Source organism: Taudactylus pleione, unplaced genomic scaffold (assembly GCF_031769625.1).
Source record: "Taudactylus pleione unplaced genomic scaffold, aTauple2 ptg000556l, whole genome shotgun sequence".
NCBI classification, from domain to species: Eukaryota; Metazoa; Chordata; class Amphibia; order Anura; family Myobatrachidae; genus Taudactylus; species Taudactylus pleione.
Window position 1 is genome coordinate 318,282 of NW_028284958.1, and position 20,160 is coordinate 338,441.

The 20,160-nt window shown below is 41.8% G+C and overlaps 1 protein-coding gene across 1 annotated transcript in view; it reads right to left on the minus strand.

Annotated features, from left to right (window-relative positions):
• Window positions 1–154, minus strand: part of ABHD2 (abhydrolase domain containing 2, acylglycerol lipase) — a 40,815-nt gene extending 40,661 nt beyond the window's left edge. Inside the window, exon 1 of the mRNA XM_088452652.1 lies at window positions 51–154. The gene's annotated coding sequence lies outside the window, so the exon portion shown is untranslated. The remainder of the gene's footprint in view (window positions 1–50) is intronic.
• Window positions 155–20,160: the final 20,006 nt, after the last annotated feature.

A 20,160-nucleotide genomic window follows, 5' to 3' on the forward strand; every position in this document is an offset into this window, starting at 1 on the left:
TAATGTATGTACACTGCACAGAGAGCAGGCCGGAGCGGCGACCCTCTCACCTCACTGCTCCCCCGGGTACTCCGTCTCCCATCAGCAGCGTACACCGTCATCCACAGAACAGGCTGCCGCTCCTGCCACCGCCGCCCTCAGCACCTTCCACCTCTCTCAGTCCCTTGACAACAGTTACTTCCCTGACAACCCAGCTGCCGCCGTCTCTTTCACCCCATTGGACAAACAAACTGTCTATCACATGATGCTGCTGGCGATTGGCCAAAGGCCGCCATGCACACTATTGGCTGGAACGGCCCGAGTTGAGAATGCGAGTGAGTCACCCGGAGTAACGGCGTCCATTGCTCTGTGGTTGGCTGAGGGGAGTGTCAATCAAACATTTACAAAGACCCACCTGGGTGGACTGGACACGTGAAAAGTGTGACTGTGTGTGCCTGGCGCTGCCGCCGCGGGGACCGACCCGGGTGGAGAGTGCTGCTACTTGGTGTTAGGCAGATGAGTAAGCAGTGGTGGTGCTGCCTCGTTGTATTACATGCAGCATTATTTTACCAGGGACTAAAGTCCAGCTCCAGCTTTTTGGATAGGACTCAGGCTTTATTTAGAATTATATATGTTAATGCTTTTGCTGCTGAGGTTTTTTCATCACTGTGCTGAGATATTTTTATATGTTTGTGCTCATCACTTTCCAACATCAGCAAAGCTGGGTACACACAACACGCAGTAGTGGCTCCAGGCACGGGCAAGCCGCTCTGTCGCCTGAAGTGCCATGGGATCCAGCGGGCACAGGAAAAGACCCCCTCCCACCGGGCACTATTTTGATGATAAACGCTCAGAGGAAGGTGGGGCGGCAACATAGGACAGTGCTGGGCGCAGAAAGCCTAGTGGCGACCCTGACTAAACGATATGTATACCCAGGGATATGATCGTCGACCCCTGCCGACGGGCCAACATAACGGGCGGCCAGTACACATTAGACGATCCAGTGCCCGACCCCCCAATTTGTCAGCCACTGCCGCATCACGCTGCATGGGGTTGTCAGTCACATCTTCAGGTTAAGCTGCATGTAGGGATGACCTGACGATGCGGCTGGCAACCAAACGGGAGCGCACAACAGCCGACATAGTGGGTACACTAGACGAAATGTCGCTTTCGGAATCGGGCATATCGTCTGAGAAATCGTATAGTGTGTGCCAGACTTAAACACTGATATATTATTTTCTTTTGATGTAGTACTCATACACTTTATACCTTATTTTTATTCAGAATCACTTTTATTTTCAGAAGTTAGTATTAAGGTACCCATACACGGTGCAATTTTTGAATTTATTTTTACACGATTTGGGCAATTTCGATCATTTGTAAAGACCAATTGTGTAAAAAATGGCATATTCCAGTACGATGGCGATGACTGTCCCCGGGCGTCATGTATCTACATCGCAGATCAACTGAACCTGTAGTAAGATTTCGACCTATCGTGTAGGATTTGACACTGTACGCTGTTTCGCTGGCTGTACGATTGCGATTTACGATGTCCCTGGCCACTCCCCTCCATATTGTGACAGACGACAGGAGAAGTGGAAGCAGCAGCAGCATCGTCTTGCTGAGGCTTGTGCATTATAAAAAGTGAGTAATCGCCTGTATTCTATGTACACCCTGAACCACCAATGTACCCCTGCACCACTAATGCCTACTAATCACTGAAGCCCCAATGCGTATTAACCCCTGCCACACCAATGCAAATAACCACTGTATCCCAAATGCTATCGCGCTCACAGATGTCTATGCGCATAAAGGGGCCCGACTACAGCAATAAATACAAGAAAGCTACTGCAATTGAAGAGCTTGTATCTTTTAGCAAGCCATTCCACGATGAGGCTTCTTCGAAGTGGGTAAAAAACAAAATACAAAATTTATGTATGGTGTACGTAAAAGAAAATAAGAAACAGCAGGAGTTGCTGGCATCTGGAGATGGGGCGATGAGGTCCACACCAGTAACTTGTGGTACTTTGACCTCCTCAAGTTCCTGCAGGAGCCGCAGCGAGATTCCCAAGCGCTCATGGTCGAGCTGAAACCGAAATTCTGTCATCTTTGGATGTGGTAAGTAAAGACATAGTGCATACACACCATGCCAAATGTTTTTAAAAAGTTCAATAGTCCACAATTGTCCTTATCATACTAGCAGATACTATCCTCCTTCCATGGTACTGCCCCCACTCCATTAAAGTAGGCCAGTTATTGCTCCCTTACCTCTTTAGCGCGTGCAGTCCCTGTTGACTCACAACTGCGGATGGGGCCACAGAGGGCATTTGCAATGTCTCCTGTGGATGGTCAGGGTCGTCTGCCATAGCTGTGTCTACTGTCCTCTGTTGTATAGACAAAGTTTTTCGGAAGTAATTGTGGAGGACACAGCAGGCCGAGACGTCGAAACCTATTTTGTCCACATGTAGATTTATAGCCGTATGGAAAATTCGGAAACGTTTGCATAGAATGCCAAAGGTGTTTTCCACTATCCTCCGTGCCCTGGATTGACAGTAATTGACGATGCGTTTTTTTTCGTCAGGCTCCTTTGTGCATATGGCTTCAGCACGTGTTCATGGAGAGCAAATGTCTCATCAGAGACAAAAACGTAGTTTAGGCCGTGGTTCGTTGCCTCTGTATTTGGCAAATTCAGACGGTTGGTGTTAAATCTCTCATAGAAGAGGGTTTGTTTAAATGACCCTCCATTAGAAACACAGCCATTTTTGCCCACATCAACAAAAAGAAACTGGTATTTGACTTTCACCACCGCCATGAGCACTATACTAAAAAAAAACCTTATAGTTGTAATAAAAGAATCTGCTGTGGGCAAGTGGGTTAAAGCGGATATGTTTGCCATCAATGGCTCCTCCGCAGTTAGGGAAATTCCACCTACGTTCAAATTGCTCAGCAATGGTCTGCCACTTCTCCACCATTGTTGGGAACTAGACTAAAGAAAGAAAAAAACAAAGTATTAGAAAACATATTAACATTAATCATTTCTCTCCTCCAACAGTCAGTCTACAACACCAGACCTCAACCTCACCACTTATCCGCAAATGGCCACCTGAAGCGAGGCCGCATTTACCCAGTCTGCTGCAAGACGGCGTCGGTACCAGAGCAAGACCCAGGCGAAGCCAGATCCAATGCTTAAACAGGTTGAGCAGGCCCTACAAAGCTCCCGGACATGTTTGACCACCTGGGCACTCATATAGCCAGTAGTCTCTGTGAAATGGATGAAGGACAACAAATCCATGCCCAAAGGATCATATACGAGACAGTGATCCGGGGGCGATTAAAGCAGCTGAGCACCACAACTAGGCTGACTGATGTGCCTCTGCCCCTGACAACGATCCAGCCACGCTTTGGGTCATCCTCATCCCATTCCTACCCGTTACCAGGCCACACATCTGAGGCTAACCCCATCCCATCCTACACCCCATTCAACTTACCTTACTCCCAAACCCACCAACTCCTCCACATCCTCCTCTGAGGTTCTTTACAGAGCCATGTTTGCAGAGGAAGAGGAGCCACCCCATTTTTTAAATTATAATACATTTTAAATATCAACAAGTTCTATCCTAATAGCTACTGCATGGTTTACAGTGCGGATGATGCAGTTTGGACAGGGTCACTAAACGCATGGTGTAAGGACAGATTGGGGAATGCCGTGGCCTCAATCTGGACTTGCGCCGTGTGCTTCTTGGCCTATTCAATCCATCGTTTGCCACACCGTATACCATGCAGCTGTGTAGCTATTGGGAGAGATAAAACTTGTTGATATAGCAGTTTTTATACATTTAAAATAGGGGTGGGGAATCTTTTTTCCTCCAAGGGCCATTTGGATTTTTAGAAAATCATTCGGGAGCCATACAAAATTATCAACTTCAAATTTAGCCTGCTATATTTGGTTAACAATTTTATTTAACTTACCCCAATTGCAATGGGTGGGACTGCTTCTCTTTGGTGAGACGTGTGATGTTAGCTGGTATGGGCCACCATTACACTTACAGTACTTCTTTGTGGGTTCCAGAAGCCAAGAGAGGAGGGGGAAGCTGTTTGCCAGGCAGATGCAATTTAGTAGTATTATTATTAGGTTCAGTATGGTAGAGTGTGCACTTGCATCTGTCTTTTTTTTGCTTGCAGCACTACAAGTCTCAGCAAGTAGCACCTCACATTGTGCTTAGGGTGTGCAATATAGGGCCCCTCCCCCTATGTATTCTGTACTGTGTGTATGTACACTGGAAGGATGAGACTCCTCCCACCTTGATTAGCACACCTCTCACCGTTTCCTGGGTGTTTTTAATTAGCAAGGAGTCCTTGCACTCCAAGACTAAACATCTTATGAGGCACACTGTGGGTAAGACCTATTATACATATGTTGTGTTTCAGTTTTGGGACTGGTATTGGGGTGCGGGGCTCTCTGGGCTGGTGTGGCTGGACTGCTTCATGGCATCATAATGTACACTTTTTCACTTCTTTAGTTTGTTTTTTGTATATGTAGCACTTTATACACTTTTTATTATAACCTCCTACTTATGTAGGACTTAACACATAGGCTTTCTTCTTTATTATTCTTTAACCCTCATTTTAAATCTCACACTAGTGTGATGCCTTGGGGGGTCCCGTGCCTTGTATTGTTCTATAGGAGTGTTAGGGACCCACCTGATAGAGGTCACCTGGATGCGGTGGGCAGGCCCATAATTATGGCCATTATTATGCTAAGAACCTCTTGGATGCAATTTAGCAGTATTATTATTAGGTTCAGCATAGTTAGAGTGTTCACTTGCATCTGTCTTTTTTTTTTTTTTTTGCTTGCAGCACTACAAGTTTCAGCAAATAGCACTTCACATTGTGCTTAGGGTGCGCAATCTATGGCCCCTCCCCCTATGTATGTTTCCAGGCAAAGTCTGGAGAGGCAGTCCCTATGAATGTGTGACAGGCAGATTGATAAGGCAGCCCTGGGGTCCTCTCATCCTAACCAGTATGATGACAGCACTGACTGTACACCCCTGCTGCTGCGCCCCTGCTACTTGCCTGCCCACGCTGATAGGGTGAGAGTCCTGCACTAACCAACCCAATGACAGCCCTGACACACCTCCACCCGCTGCGCTGACTGCTGCTGTCGCTGAGGGGGACAGAGCCACAGCCAGCCGGGCCAAATTATATCACCTTGTGGGCCGGACCGGAGGGTCCCCATCCCTGATTTAAAACTATGTTGGTTTTGGTAAACATTAAAAAGCAGCCATGATGGTTTGCATTTAAGTAAAAATATGTGTATTGATATTTACAGCCATGTTGGTTGAGTTTTTTTCCCTCTGTGAAAAAAAACAAAAACATTTTCTTTTACCAGAAAAATAAAATGTGTAATGTTTTTACTCACCTTAAAGTAGTGGAACTTCAGGACATTGACAATGGCATCACAGGTATCTGGCATGATGCACCCCAAAGCTTAGGGGGAAATGAGGATCCCAAACTTCAGGTCTTCAAAGGACCTTCCTGTAGTCAGGTACCTCAGGGTAGCAATGAGCCTCTCAGCCGGGATGGCCCTCATGCTGATGTCCTGCCTCTGGATATAAGGGGTCACCAGACACAGCAACTCCTGGAAGGTGGCATCATCCATACACAGGTAGTTGCAGTAATCGTCCAGGTTCTCCCTAATCTCCATCAAGGGGCATATGGAAGCGAATCTCCCTCCTTATTAGCCACTCTTGGTCTATGAATCCATCACCACAAAATGTATTTAGTATAGAACACCCTTTGTTAAAGGCAAGCCCAAAGTAAAGCACAATAGCAATGTACAGCATTCAGCAGGGTATAAAACCAAGCCTCACTAGTCACAGTGCAGAGTGTGCCCAGATCTAAAATGGATGCTGTCTTTTATGCCCCCTAGATAAGCCCTCCCCTATTGAGATTCTAGCAGATGCATTGTGAAGTTGTTTGCCGCATATGATATATCTTAAATGATTTGCAAACGCTTTACGGCACATCTAATCGTATGCTCGTTTGTACAATTGTACCATTTGTTGGCACAAATCATAAAGCATTTCAAGGACAGAATTTTCAAGGGAAATCGTATACAAGAGATCGCATCTTATGCAAATTGCACCGTGTATGGGTACCTTTAATCTTTGCACTTGTAAAAATGTATCCAAAATGGGCAAAAATAAATCCCTCAACTGTCCCATTTTGGGGGGGGGGCAGACCTGCTTTTTGGGGAATGTCCCGTCGTCCAACCCGCGGGTTGGGGTGGGGGAGTTACCTGTGTGGGGAGGGGATACAGTTAAGATGCCGGCTGTCAAAATTTCTGGCACCGGCACGGGCAGAATTCCAGCGCCAGAATCCCGCTGCTTGAATGTCGGCACCAGAATCTTGCAGTGGGTGATTACCAGACAATGAGTACGAAGGTAACCCATCATTTGAAAGAGCAGAACCCCTTCTTTCTAAAATGGTGCTCCTTATTTTTTTTTATATATATATATATATATATATATAGATTTTATATATATACACACACAGTCAGGTGCATAAATATTGGGACATTGACAGAATTTTCATATTTTGGCCTCTATTCACCACCACAATGGCTTTGAAATGAAACAAACAAGATGTGCTTTATCTGCAGACTTTCAGATTTAATTTTAGGGTAATTACATCCAAATCAGGTGAACGGTGTAGGAATTATAACGGTTTCTATATGTGCCTCCCACTTTTTAAGGGGCCAAAAGTAATGGGACAAACTAAACAATCCTAAATGTAACTTTCACTTTTTAATACTTTGTTGCAAAACCTTTGCAGGCAATTACAGCCTGAAGTCTGGAACGCATAGACATCACCAGACGCTGGGTTTCATCCCTGGTGATGCTCTGCCAGGCCTCTACTGCAAATGTCTTCAGTTCCTGCTTGTTCTTGGGGCATTTTCCCTTCAGTTTTGTCTTCATCAAGTGAAATGCATGCTCAATCGGATTCAGGTCAGGGGATTGACTTGGCCATTGCATAACATTCCACTTTTTAAGCCTTAAACCCTTTGGTTGCTTTTGCAGTATGCTTCGGGTCATTGTCCATCTGCACTGTGAAGCGCCGTCCAATGAGTTCTGAAGCATTTGACTGAATAGGAGCATATAATATTACCCGAAACACTTCAGAATGAATTCTGCTGCTTTTGTCAGCAGTCACATCATCAATAAATACAAGGGAACCAGTTCCATTGGCAGCCATACATGCCACGACATGACACTACCACCACCATGCTTCACTGATGAGGTGGTATGTTTAGGATCATGAGCAGTTCCTTTCCTTCTCCATACTCTTCTCTTCCCATCACTCTGGTACAAGTTGATCTTTGTTTCATCTGTCTATAGGATGTTGTTCTAGAACTGTAATGGCTTTTTTAGATGTTTGGCAAACTCTAATCTGGTCTTCCTGTTTTTGTGGCTCACCAATGGTTTACATCTTGTGAAGTCTTCTCTTGATTGTTGACTTTGACACATATACACCTACCTCCTGGAGAGTGTTCTTGATTTGGCCAACTGTTGTGAAGGGGTTTTTCTTCACCAGGGAAATAATACTTCTGTCATCCACCACAGTTGTTTTCCGTGGTCTTCCGGGTCTTTTGGTGTTGCTGAGCTCTCCGGTGCATTCTTTCTTTTTAAGAATGTTCCAAACAGTTGATTTGGCCACACCTAATGTTTTTGCTATCTCTCTGATGTTTTTTTTTTTTATTTTTCAGCCTAATGATGGCATGCTTCACTGATAGTGACAGCTCTTTGGATCTCATATTGAGAGTCGACAGCAACTGATTCCAAATGCAAATGTCACACCTAGAATCAACTTCCAACCTTTTACCTGCTTAATTGATAATGAAATAATGAGGGAATAGCCCACACCTGTCCATGAAATAGCTTTTGAGTTGATTGTCCCATTACTTTTGGCCCCTTAAAAAGTGGGAGGCACATATAGAAACCGTTGTAATTCCTACACCGTTCACCTGATTTGGATGTAATTACCCTCAAATTAAATCTGAAAGTCTGCAGTTAAAGCACATCTTGTTTGTTTCATTTTAAAGCCATTGTGGTGGTGAATAGAGGCCAAAACATGAAAATTCTGTCAATGTCCCAATATTTATGCATCTGACTGTGTGTGTGTGTGTATGTATGTGTGTATATATATATATATATATATATATATATAAAATCTAATATACTGGGATAATATTCCCTATAATGGGATCCTTTTGTAGAATTGACCAGTGTTTTTTAAAATCTACTTCCTTATACTGGGAATTAATCCTGAAACAAATGCCCACTGGAATTTCTCATTTTTAGGCCATTTCGGTTTTGATTTTAATAACTGATCACTCTCTGTATCCAGAGTGATTTGTAAATCGTTTAAAACCACCTTTTCCTTATAACCACAGCTCAAGAATGGATCATTTCTAGAGTTCTCTTCTGGAAGATGGTTGTGTCTGTACAATTCCTTTGAGTCATTTAAATTGACACCCCGGAATGGAATTGAGCCAATTGTGATGGTGGCAGCTGTCCCCATGGATATACATCTGAGTATCTGTGGGTTTCTGGCAAGATTTTGTTTTAATTGAACCCCTCCTCTACATAAATGGTGATGTCTAAAAAATGAATACTATTGTGTTGGATTTCAAATGTTGCCTTAATATTTTTATTATTACTACTTAAAAAAAGAAAAAAAAATCTAAAAGAAGTGTATACCAAAAAGATATTGGCGTAACTAGCAGCAAACCTAGTGCCCATTGCAGTTCTAATCTGTTGGAGATATCTCCAACAAATCAGAACTGCAATGGGCACTAGGTCCGCCCCTAGTTACGCCAATATCTTTTTGGGTGCATGTGAAAATCAGGTGATTTGGAATAATAACCCATATGAGGCGAACCTAGTTTCATGGTCTCGCTATATAGATGACGTGGAAAAGGGGTAGACTTTCAAAAAACGTTTGTTCTTTTTTTGATAGTAGTAATAATCAAAATATTAAGTTAACATTCGATAGCCAACACAATAGTATTAATTTTTTTAGACATCACCTTTTGTGTAAAGGAGGGTTCAATTAAAACAGAAACCCACAGATACTCAGATGCAAGCTTTAGAAATGAAAGACTCATTTTTGAGCTGTGGAAAATTTAGGTTTTAAATGATTTACAAATAGCTCTGGATACAGAAAGGGATAATTTATTAAAATCATAACCAAAATGGCCTAAAGATGAGAAATTCCATTGGGCATTTGTTTCTGGATTTAAATTCCCAGTATGAGAAAGTAGAACACATTTTAAAAGAACACTGGTGAATTGTACAAAAGGACCCCATTATAGGGAATATAATCCCTCAGAAACCGGTATGTATATATCAAAAAGCCACAAATTTGAAAACAACATTGGTGAAAAGTGTACGTGTAGGCATTGAAAACTATAACAAGGGAATTATATCAAAAGGCTTTCATAGATGTGGTCTATGCCTAGGGTGTAGGAATATCAAGAAACGGTAAAAAAATTGAATTGTTTGAAATAAACAATAAAAAGGTCAAAATACACAAGTTTATTTCATGCAACATGAAAAATGTACTATATGCAATAGAGTGAAATTGCAATAAGTTCTATATTGGTAGAACCACTTGAAACCTCAAAATGCACATAGAACACCTGCGTAATATTCGCAAGGGTCTTACAACTTGTTCACTTGCGGCAAATATTAAAAATACACATAATCGCTCTATGAATAAAATAAGAACTTCTATAGCATTAGAGCTGTGGGAAACTATAAGATATAAGGATATTCACATCCTTTTAGCAAAGGAAGAAATTAAATACATCTATAATTATCAAACATTGATTCCGACAGGTTTGAATTCAGATTTTGAGGTGAAATGGTTTTTTTGATTTTTTTTTTTATATTTTTATGATATTTTTATGGAATTTTTGTATTTTTTTACCAAATTATGTTTTATAGACCTATTATGTGATCTTCTTTAGCCTCTTTTTATTGGGTTATTTATATGGGATTACGAGTCACTCAATGTTTCTAAAGCTATACCTTATAAATTATAAAGTCATTTTTACTAAAGTCATTATTAATTACTGATTTGTATGTTTTTTTTATGTTTATCATCTACCAGCATATGGACAATTAAATATTTTATTAATTCTAAGAACTTTTTAAGATAATCTGTTTACAACTCTATTGACGTTATTCTCACGTCCGCTCAAAGAAAATGACCGGAGTCACTATGAAAACTGACGTGGCGGTCATTCGCCTCCCAAACTCTGACGTCTACACGGGACTAGCAAAAACAGAAGTTACCAAAGAGACAGCGGGAGCTAAACAAACGTCATGCTCGGGACGGCCATAGATCACGACACATACGTCACATGCAAATGGATTCCGGGTAGGACGTCACGTCCAATAGCGATATCAATGCTCTCCTCGTGCAGTGGGATGGAGGAACATGAATCAATAATGTATTGTACATTGAGACCAACAGAGACTGTATGAATATTCAGGACAGAGAATCCAATTAACGCCTCAGGTATTTCCTATTAAACTAAGGGGTGGAATTTATAGCAGGGAAGTAACTGAATCCCCTATGCCTTGACAAAGATTTTTTAGAAATCGAAACGTGTTGGTTAGGAGATTTATTTTTATTCACACTGGGACAGTTTTATTTGGAACTGTGTATACCTACAAGGGGAGGCCCGGACCCTGCAAACTTGTTACAGGGTATATACGACGCTTAAACACCTCTTCCAATGAATGCCTTTACAGACTGACCTTGTGAAATATAATTTTATTTTTTGTTTCATTTGTGTTATTTATTATTAAATACCTGAAAATTGATAAGGCCGCTTTTTCCCTTTATTGTTTATACCTCCACATCTGTTATTGGGGATAAGGGAAACTCAGCAAGAAAGGAAGGATGGTAAAATAAACATTGATGTGCTTATCTCAGCTGCCTCCTTTGTGAGTAAGGTACGCAATTATTTTACCCATAGTACAGGGTTTTGAAGTCTATATGAATATGTGCAAAACCTACTGTTAAAGATACCTTGATGTATACATCTCTATATCAGTGGTTCCCAAACTGCGGTGCCTCAGAACCCTTGCATGGGTGCCTCAGGTTGGTGGTCCAGCACCAAATCAAATTATTTATGGTCAATGTAATGTAAATATGTGAACAAACAGAAGCTCAAACCAGTCCACCAAACATTTATTTTAGGGGTGCCTTGAAAACAATGCTGTTACTCTAGGGTGCCGTGATTCAGAAAAGTTTGGGAACCACTGCTCTATGTATTCCTTTGTAAGTAAGGGTACATGATTCTTGCTTTGATTGTGGAAAACTCAGCATACATAATTGTGACCCTCGCTTTGTGGAAAAAGTTACATATGTTTATTGTGACCCTCGTTCTGACTGTGGATGACGGTGCATATATCATTGTTTTGACAGACGTCTGCCACATAGGATGTAAAGATACCTTTATATATTTGACCTTGCTCCATTATACTGTGAGTGGGGTACGACATCCACCTAATTTTTCAAGCAATTTTCTGCAGACTATATTTGACCACATCATGTAATACAAGCTCCACCTTTTGTCTTTTGTTATCCATATAATTACATCACATGAGAATTCAAAGAACGAGTGGTAAAGGAAAATAACGTCTAAAAGAAATTAAGTATGGTTTCATATACAGCGTGGAACACAATTGTAAGACTGAGTATAAATGTGCTCAGAGACAACCTTATATAGGGAGGGATTTCAAACTTGGCGCCAGTGTGATATCACATTTTGGTGTGCCTGGACCTTTAAATTATACACAGTGGTACGCGCACCCCTATGGGAGCTGCAACTGCCAGATCACAAGCCAGAAGAGGGAAGCCCGCAGGACTTCAGCAGCAGCCGCCAGGGACTGTATGCTCGCTGCCCTGCCGTGGGCCAATAAGATATCACCATGTGACGGACACTGCCGGACTTACTGCCATTGCTGGAAATGCAGACACTGCAGGGAGCCAGTGCTGCCAGACCTGGTAATAAGGGGTTGGAGCGCTGTGTCAGCATTGAATCACAAAACATACAGAGGCAGTTGTTGCAAGCACAAAAAAACAACTAGCTATGTTAAATAAGTATATTAGACCAGCAAGTAATATATGAGTAAACTTTGAAGAGGCATATAAACAATGTGTATTGGATGTTGTTAACAGATGCAGAATACAAAGAGGTAGGAAAGAATTGTAAGGGTTGGAACAGATATATAACAGGTATTTGATGCTAAGGTCATAAACATAATTCATGGACAGAGAAGACTTGGAAGTAAAAATGGACCCAGATAAAAATATTCCCCTTTTTAATCCCCCCTATCATATTCATTGGTTACTATACATGCAAGGTGAAAACTACACGGAATTAAATAAAGCAGAAACAGAAAGAACAAGGAGCCCCACCAAACAATGTTACATCGAGAATTAAGTAATGTCCTCCACTCCTTCCATGTTTCAGACCAACCTCCATGGTTCTGTCCAGGAGGAAATTAAACTTCAACTTGCTTGGACATGGGAAGTACCAGTACTCCCTGAGAAATAGGCCTCTAGTCAAAGTCCAGGCCTTTAATGCTGGAGACCCACCATCTATGTTCAGTTTTGGTGTTAACAGGTTTGACCTAAGAATGTTGTGGTTTTGCTACATACTAGAGATGAAATAATCTGTGTATTGCATACACATTTAACAGCTATTATTGTAGAAAGATTCCGGAGACCACTATATAGAAAGAGGCTTTCACTTAAAGCTTTGGTTATTGCTATAGTGAAGCCTACTATGCATTGTATAGCAATGCAAAGCAGAGGCAAACGTTCATCTCAAACAGTCAACCTGAAGCTGAACATATAGAGACAATTGATGATATTGTATGAGTGGGCATCTCTAGACCAGCAATTATACCATTCAATGCTTCATTCTTTCATGTAAAGAAATGGCATCTGTAGCTATAATTAGTGAGGGACATTATTCAAAGAATTTATCTGATTGTCATTTTGAGTGAGGAGTCTTAAACCCCTGGATCAACACAATTACAATTAATTAGTTGAGCTATATATATGTGTCTTTTTCAGCCTTACTACCTGTCTGCAACTATTGTCCATTGGACTGAACCGTGTCTTTGCCTGACCTTTAGTCTATATAATACAGAGCACTTTAGTATGTGCCAAAAATACAGTTTGGAGTCAAAACCAGTAAAATTGCAAAATTTGCATAATTTCGATTACACCTTCCCTCTTTCCAATGCCTCTGGATACACATATGGGTATATGTGTACATTTCTTGAATAACTCCACTTTAAGGGACCGTTACATTATTTTTAAACAGTTTGGGGGATGAGAATATTTAAATTAGAAAAAGGGGTCAAGATTGCACATTTCTACAACCTACTAAGGTTACAAGTCATGGGTGATGGACAAACTCCGTAATCCGTGCTTGGTAGAAAAGTAGGCTTATTTGCACATATAAAGAAGCAATGTGGTTCCCTAATTTTTGTAGTTTGTAAATGAGCCTTGCTATCACACTTCTCCCCACTGCTGTTTGTTTACCACAAAGTACTGAAAAAAGAAAAAAAATCTGATTTGAAAAAAATGTTTTCAATTGATAACTTTAATGCATATTTTTCGTGTACATCATGCTTTATCATAGCTTCCAATACCCAATGTGACTCTTAGTTCCTCTATGTTGTGCCAGTTTATTATTGCTTCCTGCATGCAAGTCCATGCCAAAGTAAGCCGCAATTTCAAAGGCATGACCACAGACTGAACAGACATGAAATGTGAGTCATAACTAGAGAGCGAGGAATAAACACGGAAAGCATTTCATCTGGGAAAAAAACAATCCCCATTTAACCTAATGCAATAGACGCGTACTTGCCTACATTTGAAAAAGTATTTTAGGGAGACTGTGAGAACAACACCTATGTGCACAGTGCTGCTCTGCCTGAGAGGCTTGTCAAACGCACAAAGCAGTAACATAATTTAGCACATACCAGTATATGTGATATAATGGGCCTGATTCTGCATCTTATTCCAGCCATGGATGTATCGGCCACACATCAGTCATACTGTAGAATATTGAACAAGCACTATATACGCGCAGAATCTCTGTCTAAACATGGACACTGGAATCAGTGCAACTGTGGCAAAAGCTGCAATCGCTGTCCACAACATGACAGCATCTGGCTAGCCACCGCCTGTTACCTTACCACCCAGAAACATCCACTGAAATTGCTTCTCTCTGCTTCCAAATTCATTCTGTGGCTTTTGGCGGGAACAATGAGAATGAATATGCAGTGTGACTTGGATACATGCACAGACTAAATATATTGGCATACAGCATCAACACTGCGTGCACCTCTGAATCAGGTCCAAGGTATACACTATTACACTATTGGTATCCTCTCGTCTTGCATATCATTGGAGTATCAGGTCCCTATTTGGAAATATGACTGTATCACATTACAACTTTACGTGACATTGGCCTGATTCAGAGCCGCTCGTAAGCGGCCGCTCGTTCGTTCTGACCGATGTTCGCACATCTGCGCATGCGTACGGATTTTAATACGCATGCTCCGGCTCTGTGGCAGACCTCCTGTGATTAAGTCTGGCAGTCAGTCCCTGAAACTTCCGACATACTCACTGGCTTCCACATGTGGCATCCCGCCGGCGCTGGGTGCAGCCATGGCAGTCTGAATCAGGTGACTGTCCATCCATCAACAGGAGACCAATATGCGGTCATATGACGCCTGCAGCCAATCCCTGACAAGCCAGGGGTATATAAGGATTCTCCCCACACACAACACTTGCCAGTGCAATGTTGTGCACAGCCTAGCTGTGTGCTATTTCTCTGAGCTGCAGATTCATATTTTGCCCAGTGACTTCAAGTGCAATTACCACCTTGCTGCACTACTGGCTCTGTCCTCTGGTCCCATTCCGATGGCTCCAGCATTCCAGTGCCACCAGTACTCTGTTTCCATTCCGGTGACTCCACTTTTCTGGTTTCATTCCGGTGACTCCACCATTCCGGTTCCTTTCCGGTTATCAAGCTTTCCAGTGTTCCTGTCCATAGCTAATTTGGGTTCCACGTACTTCAATGTCCTGCTTGTTCGAGCCAGGTTGAAGTACTAAAGCTCTATATCCTATTTACCTGCACCTGTGTGCCTCAAGCATCAATCGTCTGGTTCGTATCAAGACTCCGGCTTTCCACAGTGCCTTCAGTCACCAGCAGCCACATCACACAAGTGCACTCCTTACACCTAATATTTTTATTATAGTGCATGAGCAGGAACTATATTAGGCCTCTCAGCTTCCAGATCCCATTCCAGCCAAAGACTCCAGTCCTGTTCAGAAGACGTGGCAATATACACATACACCGATCAGCCATAACATTAAAACTACTGACAGGTGAAATGAATAAAACAAAAAGTGGGTAAACTGCGGTCTAATACTTATGCAGGGACATAAGATGATAACACATATATAAATAAATATAAATTGTGTTTTATTACACTTAATTTAAAAAACAACAAAGAAAAGTTATGCATAAACATATAATTAAAGAACAATGAGGGCCAAATGTAATAGGGTGAGAGTTTAAAAAAGTGAGAGTTTCTGACACTTTTTAAACTTTGCAAATGTAATAGAGTCCAAAAACAAAGTAACAGAGCGAACTTGCATGTTTTTTTAGACTTAAAAAACTCACGATTTAAAATCTCATTCAGATGTTTTCCCATTTTGAAGATAAAGCTCAACCAATGTGAGAGTTTACAGCTAAACTCTCACATTTTCTAAACTCTCACCCTATTACATTTGGCCCTGAGTCTCTGAAACAAATAGAGTTGATCAGACTCCTGAAAAAATATGTATCCCAATAGCCAGATACAAATTGCAACATAAAAACTGTTGTAGATAAACAATTAAACTGTTGTAAAAAACCCAAGTGATGGGTATAGTATCCAAAAATACAGGGTTCTTAAAGGATTCCTAGGTGGACAGATTCAAATGTCTATCATTCATTTGCAACTCTATAGATGTTATTTAATCTAGGTAGAAATATATCCATGACGATATTTTCATAGTAAGCTGTGGTATTGATAAGGAACGCTGACCCTGCTGTGGGGATAGGGCAGTGCCAGGCTGTAGTTGTCCATAGCGCCAGCTACAGTGGGCCTAACAGCCATCTGACCGTTCACATATGGGCCTAGCTCTCGTCACTGCTATCTTGTAAATAAAGCACCCCTGTCATTTACTGGCAAACCCCCGATCAGACATTGGGCCTGATTCAGACCCACTCGCGAGCGGCTGTCCGCTCGCAAGTGGGTCGATGTTATGCACTGAGCATGCGCACGACGGAGGGAGCTCCGTCGTGCGCATGCGCCAGACGCGACGAGCGAAGGAAAGTCCTTCGCTCGTTGTGTCCGATCAAAGGGGGCGTGCTGTCAATGTGGATTGACAGCACGCCCCCTTTGGTGGGCGTGCCGGGGGCGTGCCTCCCTGACGGGGGCGTTCCCACGGGAACGCCTCCCGTCAGAAGCCGGCCCACTGACATCACTAGTGATGTCAGTGGGAGTGATTTTGGCTCTGATAGAGCCAAAATCACTCCGGAGCTTGCGGTTGAAAACCTCAACCGCAGGCTCCGGCTCGCAAATTCGATGGTCGCGATGGTCTCGACCATCGCGGCCATCACAATGCACGCTCGTATAGCCTGTGGGTGGTGACCCACAGCTATACGAGCGTCCAGGAGGATGCTCCATGAAAATGGAGCCCGGCCCTCATTCAGAGCGTGCGCTCTGCTCAGAGCGTACGGCTCTGAATGAGGGCCATTGTGTAGAAGTGGTTTCAGCGCACATAATTTCCCATTATTTCAGCACTTTTTCAAAAATACCTCACAAATGGCATTTAACACAAGTTAAGTAGCTTTTCAAACCAAATTTGTTTTTTAACATTAGCCATCCAGTGTACCTGCTTTTCAAATATGGTTGGGCCAAACGTAACCCTGACAGTCCACCCATTAATGTTGTGTTGGTCTGTAACTGAAAGGGGTCTCAGGCAGTTTGCACATGGGATGTAGGCATTTTAATTTTCTCCTTACAACCCACCTTCAGCAATGTCAAAGTGTTTTTCTTTACAGTATGAATATATCATTAAAATTAACTATTGACAAAACTCACTTTTCCTGCAAAGTACATGTGTGCATATTGTTTAAATTCATGACCCTGTATGGACACAAACTATTAACTAGTATGTTTATTCTTTTCTTTTTGGCAAGTTTATCAAGAAGCTTTAATGTTTTTCTAAATACAATTAAGTAAAATGTGTAAGGCGTTAATTGTATTTGTTTTATTTCAAAATATTTCAATTTAATTTCACAGTTTCCAGCGTCTGCTGAAGAGTGGAAATCCATTGCCGTTGATTTTGAAAGGAAATGGAATTTCCCAAACTGTGGTGGTGCCATTGACTGCAAGCACGTTCGAATCACCCCTCCAAGCAACACGGGCTCCTTTTATTTTAAGGGATAATTCAGCATTTTCCTTATGGCAGTAGTGAATGCAAATTATGAGTTCTTGTTTGTGGACGTGGGCAAAAATGGTGGGGCCTCGGATGGCGGTTCTTTTAAAAAGACTGTGTATTATGACCGCATGGTAAATAACAATTTACACTTACCTTCAGATGACCAATGCAAGTATGGGCTCAGTTATGTCTTTGTTGCCGATGAGGCTTTTGCATTACACAAAAATGTTTTAAAGCCTTATGCCCAACGGACTTTAACCATGGAAAGGCGAGTCTTCAATTATCGACTGTCCAGGGATCGTCGGACAGTGGAGAACGCCTTTTGGCATTCTGAGCAACCGCTTTAGAGTGTTTCACACTCCAATCAATCTTTCGTATTGATAAGATTGGGTTGTGCTTGCATCCTGTGCTTTGCACAATCTACTGAGGAGGAAAGCGCAAACTCAAATGGCATTACCGCCTCCTGATGTTTTGGAACCAATGGTGGAAATGTGGGCATCTGTCACTCACCCACCAATCCCAGTTGCAAGCACATCAGCAAAAGAGGTCAGGGAACGTTACCTGGCAGAATTAACTTATTGCCTAAAGTGTTCAAACAATTAGGCTCTATATTTTTTGTGTTTTGCAAGTAACCCAAATATTTGTAACACAAATAAAAAGGTAATTAATCCTCTAATATATGTGTCTAATTTAAGTTTAAAATGTGTTGGATTAGCCAAGTTGTGTTTTATAAATTGAGAAGCATTTTGACATTTGTAAAGTATGAAATTACTGAAACCAATACATTTCAAATGGGCGGTGACAGTGCTGATATCTGAAATTGGTTATACCAAACCCCCAAAAAATGACAGGGTTCCCCCCGGGAAGGAAACATGCGGCAGAGGTGTTTGAAACTAGGTGGGGGACAACACATCCTTTGCTGCCACATAAAAACAACATATATATATATATATATATATATATATATATATATAGATAACTTCAAATAGTTGCAGTAAGCACAGTTCCATCAGCAGGGCTTCTCAATAACGTTGTTCCAAAGACATTTTTTGAAACACTGCATTACTGCTGTATAAACTACAAGCTTATAATGGCAAAATGCACCCTTTTGTAAAACACCGCCACCTTATAGTTACTTTACACCCTCATTGACCAGAAGAGTGCTGGTGTTTTTTAAAATACTGCGTTTCTATTTTTCACCAAAATTTGGACCAGCACGAATGCTGTCACGAATAAAGTTTATAATTCTAAACTGCATTGTTAATCCCTGGTGAATGTGCTGTGCTTACTCCAACTTTGGGCAAATTAATTTGGAGCCTACACATTGGGCAATGGCCTGTCCCACCATGCTTAAGTTGATGGTATTCTGCAGTGTGTGCTGCCTCTTTATGGTTTAAATTCTAAATTAAAATATATAAAGAGAGATACATATATATCGAGTAAAATTCACAATAACAGACCCACTTTAGATGAACTGCACAAGCTGAATCCACAATCTTAACCAGAAGGAGGGGTAAGTGTAGAGGACAGGGCAGGGAAGGCAAACTGGACAAGGAGGAGTGCTATGGAAAAGGCAGGGTGGCTGGACTTGGTAAAGAACACAGACAGCCCCTAGAATGTCAGAACAGAGAAGGCTGGGCACAGCAGTAAATGTTGACAGCAGAAAGGGGGAAGTGAAGACTGCCTTTTATAGAGTACCTGTTTTTAATGTTTGTTCACCTGTCTGCTATGGTGCAGCCAGTCTTGTAAAGTCTGGCAAGAGTTTAATCAAAATTAACACCACACATTTGGACACAGGTGGCTGCAGGGGCAGCCAAGGATGGGCAGTGCATTGATATGTTTAAAGCCAGAGCAATGTTTTTTGCCAAAAAAAAAACCGATGGAGCCAGTCCACCCTTGAGCAATTAAAACTTGTCAGCCTCGAAAACAATCAGGAGCTGCCATTACGGCCACTCTAGTTTGTCTGTAGGAGCACAATCACAGGCTGGCTTGGTCCCACTGTAATTACTCAAATTCAGTATGCATGCTATTGCTGTCCCCTGTCCCCAGCTCTTTCTCTCTCCTCCTTTCAGGGCTGGCGTTTGTAGGTTTGAAATATCATACAATATACACAGTGGAGCCAAATGAAAGAAGAAACACAATTCCAGGGGTATCTCTCTTTAAACTACACTAATAATACCTAAAAATAACCATAATTCTTTAATTAAGTTGCAAACATACCCTTGGTAGTTCATTAATAATAACTTTTGACTTGTAGTGTCCTATAGTAATACAACCATTCTGGGCCGTATACACATACATCCACACCCCTTACACCTAGCTAATGTTAGCCATACACTTTAAGAGAAAGTCCCTGTCAGAGCAACAATCATTTGATCCTGCCAGTCTGCAGATGTTGGCAACATACAATGGGGCAGATGTATGAAAATCTGGGAAGTGATAAAGTGGAGAGTGATAAATGACCAACCAATCAGCTTCCAACTGTCATTTTTCAAACACAGCCTGTAACATGACAGTTTGTAGCTGATTGGATGGTCATTTATCACACTGCACTTTATCACTTTCCAGAGCTTCATACATCTGCCC